Genomic DNA, 9,972 nt, shown 5'->3' on the forward strand with positions numbered 1-9,972 from the left:
AAACACAATTTGAAATCTGCACTGAAATTTGGTAACTGTCAAGAGTTCTATGTGCTTCCTATTATCGTTGTTGGTAATTATCTATGTTTCTAATCCCATTTATATTTTGCAATTTTAGCCCATTTTTTATTATGTGATTGATGTTGAAAGGACCTTTGCATGATGGTTCGCCGCTTAGGCTCGACTCTCACTACGTCTTCACCACACCTTTAGCCATGTTATGATATCCATAGTTGCACTTGTGTGTGCCTACATACATGTTATATGTCCAAACTAGGAAATTGTTAACAAATATATTTTTCCTATATTCTAAAATTCAAAATTATAAATGTCCTGTTTTTTTGCCGTGAGGGCTTCAGATATGGATATTCATTGGGTGTCTTTTAGGGAGCATTTTATAATTAATATGTGGTTTACCAGAAATCAAGCCCTTATGGGCAATAATATAGTGTATACTGGTAGCGTCCGCACGTAGTTATCCAACACTTTACACTTCCAGTTTCGTTGCATGTATGTACTGTCCCACAATAATGCCTCCACGTAAAAAAAAAGTTTCCCTCACTACGGCAGATATATCAGTAGCAACAATTTTTATAGAGATCATGTGCTCCGTTCTGGAAAATAAAATCTCCGAACAGCCAGCGAAGTCGGAATATTACTCTAAGCTTTAAGCCTGTTGAGGTACCCGCCTGATGAGAGCTTTCACCGTGTTTACCGTCGTTGGATTCTAGGATAAAAGCCATCTGCATCGTCTATCAGGAAGTTCTTTTGTTTCCATGAGAGACGCCTCTCCTGTGATGCCACCGGGCCCATGTCCGACGCGCCCTACACAGCGACTGAGGGCATCTCTAATGGACGACGTATTTCGGATATCTAAATTGTCCGCGGACATCGGTTTGTGTCGTTGGGCATACTGAAATGGCCGTGCGTCCGTTTGCGTCGAGATGGCTCCAGTGGGCCGCATTTCCGACACAGACCAGTTTAGTTTTAGAAAATTCGTAAAAGAGCAAATTACCTCTAATTTGCACGAAATAGAAACCTCAAATTACGTCAAATTAAGGTCCAAAATAAGTTCAAAGTGGAGTCCAAAAGGGGCACAACAATGCCTGATCAGTATAAGTCCAAAAGGAGGCCAAGGTGTTGGGCGCATGGCGTGGGTGATCAGGCGTTTCTCGCGCGGATTTCGGCGCGCCTCTTCATGAACCATGCCCTGGTGTCGTCGTTGATGCTGCTCAAGTCGGCTAGCATGATCCTTGTGTCCTCTGCACGGGTCTTGACCTCGGCGTCCATCCTCCTGGCTTCAGCGTCATGCAATTTGGCCTCGGCGTCTGCCTTTTGGACCTCAATGACCTCTTTCGTGAGGTTGAGGAAGATGGCAGATGTGGCCTCTTTTTCCGGACACCTCTTCTCTTCTCTAGCAGCCAAGGCGGCTTGATTGTCGGTCATCATATTCTCAAGGCTCTGGGTGAACGCAATGGCCTGTGCCTCCCGGGCTAGATCGGCCTTGGTAGCCTTATGGCCGCGGGGACAAGGTGGAAGGGCTTGACGGTCATAATCGTCATCTTCGCCGTCGAAGTTTACCGCTGTCCCATTCTTCACAGCTTCATCATAGGTGTAAGGGTATTTTACCCTTATCCTTTATTTTGGTAACAATGACACCGTGCTAGAGTATTTGGCCTAATACATGTTTGTAAGGATAATCCCAGGTATTAGCCAAAGAGGCATAAAAGGTGTATCAAAGGAACAAGAAGGCTAAAGGAGACCTCCCCACTTCGACAACAATCAAAAAGGGGGCTACAGCATCCAGCCGGTCAGAGGCCCGGTTGGACCGGCCCGTGCGTCGGACGGTTCCGGTCTGCCGCCCGGTCGACCGGGCGCAGGACCGGGCGCCCCGGCGCCAACCGGCCCCCGCGCTTATACCAACCGGGAGGGCTACTGTAAGACGCAGGACTGCTCCGGTTCCTGTCCGGTCTGCCGCCCGGTTTTGACCGCCGGGTCCGGTCCCTGGCCCGGTCGGACCGGGTGCAGGACCGGGCGCCCCGGCGCCGACCGAGCTCTGCACTGACGCAGACCGAGAGGATTACTGAGAGGCATTTCGACGCTCCGGTTTCGGTCCGGTCTGCCGCCCGATTTGGACCGGAGGGTCCGGTCCTTGGCCCGGTCTGACCGGGCCATGCGCCGGCCGGTCCGGTCCCTGGCCCGGTTGACCGGGTTTCTCGAGCACATGATGACATGGCAAGTGAGCAACGGCCAGAATTCAAGTGACACTATAAATACCCCTTCTTCTACCTCTGAAGGGGTAGGCACTACACTACAAACTGTTCTTGAGCTCTCTCTCTCATACTCCATTGTAAGAAACACCAAAAGCCTCAGATCTCCCTCCTACTCCACCCAAACTCAAATCCCTCTGGGGAAACGTTAGAGGAGGACTCGATCTACTGTTCTACCTAGCCAAATCTCATTCCCCCTTATATTAATCAAGAAGCTTGCTCTCTAGGGTTCTTTGGTAACCCTAGGTGGGTAAGAGTGGTTCGGAAGCATCCGGGCTGTGGATTTGCTCCTGACAAGATTGTGAAGGTTTGGAGGCTACCTCAAAGTCTACCACAAGTGAGTAAGCTATTCCTTCGTGGGATAGGCTCCGGAGAATAAGGTGAGCCTTCGTGGCGTGGGGAATCCTTCGTGGGACCTCCATCCCTCCAAATGTGACGTACTTTCTTGCAAAGGAAGGGAACACGGGAATAAACCCTCGTCTCTGCGTGCTATCGGTTATCTCTAACCGAACTCCTTACTTGTGTTATAACTGCCTGTGAGAGCCTTCGTGCTCGAATTACTTGTATCCTCATATAGGTTGTCTCACCTAGTTTGCATTAGGCTCACCTTTATATTCCGCAAAGCCTAACATTGCAAAGAAAGAATTAAAATCTGTAGAAACCTATTCACCCCCCTCTAGGTTTACCATCTCTGAACTTTCAATTGGTATCAGAGCCTGGACTCTTATTAAGGGCTTCACAGCCTTAATGGTGAGATGGATAAACTATTCGAGGGTCTGGATGATGACTCTAGCCTTTCGGTTAAAGAAATGAAATCCAGATTCTCGGCATATAATGCCGAGAAAAAGAAAAAGGAGGATGAAGTACAAAGCCAAATGGCACAGATGACTGCCATGCTTAAGAACTTGACCTCTAGTGGGACCTCTAGTAGGGCTTCGGTTCCTCCGGAAGGTTTCCACCAAGTCAATCATGACTATCCCAAAAACACTTCACCCATGCCTCATATAAACCATAGTGAGAACGTTCCCCATTTTGATGGAACTCACTTTCCGTTTTGGAAATCTTCTATGGAATCTCATATTCGCAGCTGGAGTGTGGAGCTATGGGAAATCATTGTTGATGGATACCGGAAGCCACAAGATCCCGCTCGGTTGACCTCCACCGAGTTCTACAACCGTCAACTCAATGCCTCCGCACGTGACAAGATTAGGAGTGGCATCAACCGCAAGCTCCTTGATTAAGTCAATGACATTGACTCCGCTAAAGAGTTGTGGGATCGAATCGTAGTACTCCAAGAGGGAACCGATTTGATCCAATCAGCTCTTTACGAGTCCGCAAGGCAAGATGCCACTATGTTCATGATTCAAGAAGGAGAATCCGTGGCCGATGCCTATGCAAGGCTTGTGCTCTTAGAGTGAAGGTCAAGGGACTTGGATGTGAGAAGTACAATGACGGCTTTGCGATGAATGAAGCATTCATAAAGTCCAAGATCATTGCCATGATTGCACTCAAGCAAGAAGACACCAACCTTGCACTCAATTTGCAAATCATTACCAAGAGTGCCGATCTCAACTCCGATGATCTTGTCTCCTATGTGGCGGCCAATGAAAACATGGCCAAGTCAGGAAAAAGGCTCATGGCAATGAACCATATTGATGAAGCCTCACACAACCATGAAGCCTCACACAACCTTGCCCTCAAAGCTAGAGCTGACTATCAAAGAGAGGATGTCTATGAAATTGAAGAAGATGAGGAGATGACTTCAACTAGTTACATTGCTACCGACTTTGCTTTCTTTGCCAAGAAGTACAAGGAAAAGTTTCCAATGCTCCTCAATGAGAAGAAGAAGAGAACATGCTACAACTGTGATGAAGATAGCCAATTTGCAAATGAGTGCCCTTATGAGAAAAGGGTAGACAAGCCAAAGTTCATCAAAGGGGTCAAGCCAAGATTGAAGCCAAACCCAATCAACGATCGATACAAGAAAAACAAGGGTAGAGCTTTTGTTGGGGCCGAGTACTTGTCCGATGAGGAAGAGGAAGATGAGGAGAAGGAGGCTGGAGTGCCCGGTTTGGCTTTCTCCAAGCCGGGTCACTCTTCACATATGACTACTCCAAGGATTACTCCACGGAGAACTATGTTGGTTCTTTCTTCGTGGCAAGAACAACACAAGATGATGACTCCAATGACTCTCCCACCTCTACAATCGTTGGCTCATGTCTAATGCAAAGAGAGACCAAGGTAATGGATTCTCCACCTTCCTTATCTAGTGTTCTTAATGCTGAAACTGGAAATCAAGAAGAATTAGCTATGCTTAAGGAACTTTACAAAGTAAGATGCACCCTTCGTGGTAATGCTCTTGTCAAGTTTGATTTCTTGATGGACTCTGATACGTCCAAAACGTATCTACTTTCCTGAACACTTTTGCTATTGTTTTGCCTCTAATTTGTGTATTTTAGATACAACTAACACGGACTAACGCTGTTTTCAGCAGAATTGCTGTGGTGTCTCGTTTTTGTGCAGAAACTCAACTTTCAGGAAAATCCCCGGGATTAATTCCAATGGGCCTATTTTCATAGAAGAGGGACGAAGCCAGAAGACCAGAAGGAGGGGGGCCACGAGGCGGCCACCCCACCAGGCGGCGCGGTGGGCCCCTGGGCCACGCCGCCCTATGGTGGCGGCGCCTCGGGCAGCCCCAGGTGCCTCCCTCTCGACTACTTAAAGGCTTCGACCTAAAAACGCACGGGGGGTTAGACGAAATCGCCATAAGACATCCAGAACACCGCCGCCATCGCGAAACTCCGTCTCGGGACCAGAAACTCCGTTCTGGCACTCCACCGGGACGGGGAATTGGAGGAGATCATCGCCATCATCACCACCGACGCCTCTCCATCGACCAGCCATGTTTCCCCCATCCATGTGTGAGTAATTCCCCCGCTGTAGGCTGAAGGGGATGGTAGGGATTGGATGAGATTGGTCATGTAATAGCATAAGATTGTTAGGGCATAGTGCCTAGTGTCCGTAATTGGTACTTTTATGATATTGTTGCAACTTGTTATGCTTAATGCTTGTCACTAGGGCCCGAGTGCCATGATCTCAGATCTGAACATGTTATTGTTTCATGATGATATTCATTGTTTTATGATCTTACCTGCAAGTTGTATACACGTATTGTTGTCCGGAACCCGAGGCCCCAAAGTGACAGAAATTGGGACAACCGAAGGGGAAGGCGGTGATATGAGGATCACATGTGTTCACGGAGTGTTAATGCTTTGCTCCGGTGCTCTATTAAAAGGAGTACCTTAATTTCCAGTAGATTACCTAGAGGCCCGGCTGCCACCGGCTGGTAGGACAAAAGATGTTGTGCAAGTTTCTCATTGCGAGCACGTACGACTAAATATGGAACACATGCCTATGGATTGATTAGTACTTGGATACCGTTTTATTACTATCTGCAAATGCCCTGCTTTGATTGTTACATGAGTTTCTCTCATCCATGCAACGCCCGTTCATCCATCCCTGTGCCTACAGTATTTTAATCCTGCTGTTTACTATAATCACTACTGCTGTCTTTGTTACACTGTTGCTTATATTTCACTACTGCTACTGCTATAAAACTGGTACTACTGATAAACTCTTGCGAGCAAGTCTGTTTCCAGGTGCAGCTGAATTGATAACTCCGCTGTTAAGGCTTACAAATATTCTTTGGCTCCCCTTGTGTCGAATCAATAAATTGGGTTTCACTTCCCTCGAAGACTGTTGCGATCCCCTATACTTGTGGGTCATCAAGACTATTTTCTGGTGCCGTTGCCGGGGAGCATAGCTTTATTTGCAAGTTCACTTGGATTGATATTGTTCGCTGCAAATTCTCCATCATGGGTAAACCTCGCGATACAAAAGTCGCCATATTACCATCCACTACAAGAAAAGGTACAACTCTGAGTACCTCTGCTGCTCTTGATTCACCATCTGTGATAAGTCAACTTGTTTCACCACCACAAGCTTCACATGCTGGTACTTCTGCTGAATCTGAAAATTATTATAATATTGATGATGCTTCTGCTGTGCTTGTTGATGGTGGTTCATTAGGATCTTTTCTAGATGCTAAAATTGCTAGGTCTAGACAAATTGAGAATAATGAAACTCCTAATGAAAATATTGTTACATCTGTTAATTCATCTGAGTCTGTTGAATACTCTACTGATGATCTTGATGAAGATTATGTGGAACTTGATGATGATTTCATTGATAAATGCAATGCTACTACTGATGCAAGTAAAATTAAAAAGCTTCTTGCACAACATACTGTTAGATATAAATTGTCTCCTGATCCTAAATTTGCCACATCTCCTATAAACATTAAGGATAAGGATTATGATTTTTCTCTTGATCTATCTCATATATCTATTGTTGAGAAAACACCTTTTTGTGGTACTGAAAAAGAAAGTGCTGTAGAACGCATGAATGAACTTTCAACTTTGAGTAGCTTGTTTTCTGATGATATCAAGAAGCGTACTTATTTTGTTGCTAAATTTTTTCCTTTCTCATTAAAGGGTGATGCTAAAACTTGGTATAATAGTTTGCCTCCCGATTCTATTGATAGCCCAAGTGGTTTGCTTGATGTTTTCTTTAGGAAATACTTTCCTGCTAGTGCTCAACATGCTGCTTTGCAGAAAATTTATAATTTTGACCAGGGAGATGGAGAGAAATTGCCTGAAGCTTGGGCGAGATTTTGCTCTCTTATCAGAGCTCGACCTGGACATGATTTGGAAAAGCATGATTTACTTGATATATTTTATAGTGGACTAACCATTGAGTCTAGGGCATACTTGGATAGTTGTGCTGGTTGTGTTTTCAGGAAAAGAACTCCGGACGAAGCTGAAGAATTATTGGCTAGAATAGGCCGGAACCACGATGATTGGACTACACCTGAACCAACCTCGACACCAATATTGAAGAAGAGGGGTTTGATTAAATTAAATGATGAAGATATGAGGGAAGCCAAGAAATCTCTTAAGGAGAAAGGTAATAAATCTGAAGATGTGAAGAATTTACCTCCCATAGAAGATTTATGTAAGATAACTCCCCCTTCATCCATGATTGAGGTACACTCTCTTCAACGCTTTACTAGGGAAGATATTCCGTATTCAAAACCTCCTGCACAATGCTTAGATGAGTTTGATAATTATATTGTTAAGCAAGAAAATTTTAATATGAGAGTAGAGAATCATTTAATGCAAAAGTCTCAAGCTATTAGTAAATTGCGTGATATTGTGGAGAGAAACTCCAATGATGTTAAGATGCTTGTTAAACATTTTCATATGGTTCAAACTCAAATTGATCAACTCACTAAAGTGCAAAATGACTTATTAAAAAATAATTCTAAAGAAAAACAAGCTTATGAAGTAACAACTAGAGGTGGTGTTTCCACTCAGGATCCTCTATATCCTGAGGGGCATCCCAAAAGAGTTGAACAAGATTCTCAATGAATTGAACCTAGTGCTCCTTCTAAGAAAAAGAAGAAGAAACATAAAACTGTTGTAGAATCCTCTGAACCTGTTAATGATCCTAATAGTATTTCTATTTCTGATGCTGAAACTGAAAGTGGTAATGATCATGATAAAGATAATGATAAGAATGATGCTTCTGATAAAGAAGAGATTGAAGATGAACCTGAAAAGCATGCTAAAAATAAAAAGTATACTAAAGAAGATTTTATTGCTAAGAAACATGGTAATGGAAGAGAACCTTGGGTTCAAAAGCAAATGCCTTTTCCTGCTAAGAAACTAAAATCAAAGGAAGAAGAACACTATAATAAATTTTGTGATTGGATGAAACCTTTGTTCTTGCAAATCCCTTTGACTGATGCTATTAAATTGCCTCCATATTCAAAGTATATGAAAGATATTGTCTCTAACAAAAGGAAAATTCCTAATGAGGAGATTTCCACTATACTTGCTAATTACTCTTTCAATGGCAAAGTTCCAAAGAAGCTGGGCGACCCAGGTATACCGACTATTCCTTGTTCCATCAAGAATAATTATGTTAGAACTGCTCTATGTGATTTGGGAGCAGGTGTTAGTGTTATGCATTTTTCTCTTTATAAGAGACTTTATTTAGATAATTTGATACCAGCTGATATATCTTTGCAAATGGCTGATAAATCTATTGCTATTCCTGTTGGTATATGTGAGGATGTTCCTGTTCAAGTTACTAATAATTGCTTAATATTAACTGATTTTGTTGTGTTGGAAATGCCTGAAGATGATAATATGTCCATTATTCTTGGGAGACCTTTTCTTAACACCGCAGGGGCTGTTATTGATTGCAATAAAGGAAAAGTTACTTTCAATGTTGATGACAAGGAGCATACTGTTTATTTTCCCAAGAGGATTGATAAAGTATGTGGAGTTAATACAATTTCTAATGTGAGAACTATCAAAGTGGGAGTTATTGATTGTCATGTATATGAGCCTAAAGAAGGATATCAAAATATTATGATTGGATCCATATCAATACAATTCAAGGTAACATGATTGGTTTGAGGTTTATTTCTTCTTATGTTATGTAAAATTTATTTGGTGGCAAGACTTGATCAACCTTGTTAGCAAATACATTTTATATGCATAGAGGAGCTAAACAATATTTCTTTCTTCCTCCACTTGTATTACTCGCTGTAGCACTACATGTTTTGCAAGGCTCTTTAATTGTTTAGAGATTTCAAAATCTTTTTCTGCCCAGTAATAATAATTTTGACACCCAGAAATGTGCATTTTTCAAAGTTTACAAAAATTTACAAAAATTATACCATTGGTCTTATTTTTCGAAGAGCTACCTGGGAGCACCTGGGAATGACCAGTGAGGCACCCCAGGGCTGCCCCCCATGTGCCGGCGCGACCAAGGAGGGGGGCGCGCCACCCTGTGGTGTGGGCCCCTCCTTGCCCCACTTATTCATCTCTTCCTCCCATCTCACTCTCTCTCCCGAAAAACTCGTACCAACTTTCTCTCACTCGCGTTTTTGCTCAAGAGCTCAGGATTTCTCGATGTCTTTGCTCAGCCCAGATTTATGTCTGAAATTTGGCACATTTGCTCTCCGGTATGTGACTCCTTCGATTATCCAAATAGAATTTTGTTTGGTTGAGTATATCTTGAATATTTTGCTGCTGTAGGTAACATGTTTAGTGAGCTTGCATGCTTGTTCTAAGTTGTAAAAAATAGTTTTGATGCATGTTTAGTACTCTACCAAGTTTCTATAGTAGTTTCCCTCAATTATATGTCTCCAAATCAACTTTTATAATGTTTGTTGAAAAATTTCAGAAAATGGAGTGGAATAGGCACCAACTGAACAAACAAGAATTGGAAGTGCAAGAAGTTATGAGAGTTCACCGCGAAGAGGGAGTATACCCCTCCTACTACCCATGCGTTGATTTTATGAGGAGTGCAGGAATCCTGCGGGATGTTCAAAATCTGATTTCCAATGCAGGGTTGGATGGTTTTGTTGTTGGTGAACCCTGCCAATATGCAAAACTAACCATGTCAGTGGTGCAGGATTTTGAATTCAATTGGTCCCAAACTAACCCCATGGTTCGATACAAAATTTATAATAAAACTGTCAACTTGTCTTTTGATGATTTTTGTGCAGCAATTAGAGTGCCACAATGGGGATCATGCGAGAAGGTTAGGGGACTGCCGCAGGAGCTCT

Source organism: Lolium perenne, chromosome 6, assembly GCF_019359855.2.
Source record: "Lolium perenne isolate Kyuss_39 chromosome 6, Kyuss_2.0, whole genome shotgun sequence".
In the NCBI taxonomy this organism is placed as follows: Eukaryota; Viridiplantae; Streptophyta; class Magnoliopsida; order Poales; family Poaceae; genus Lolium; species Lolium perenne.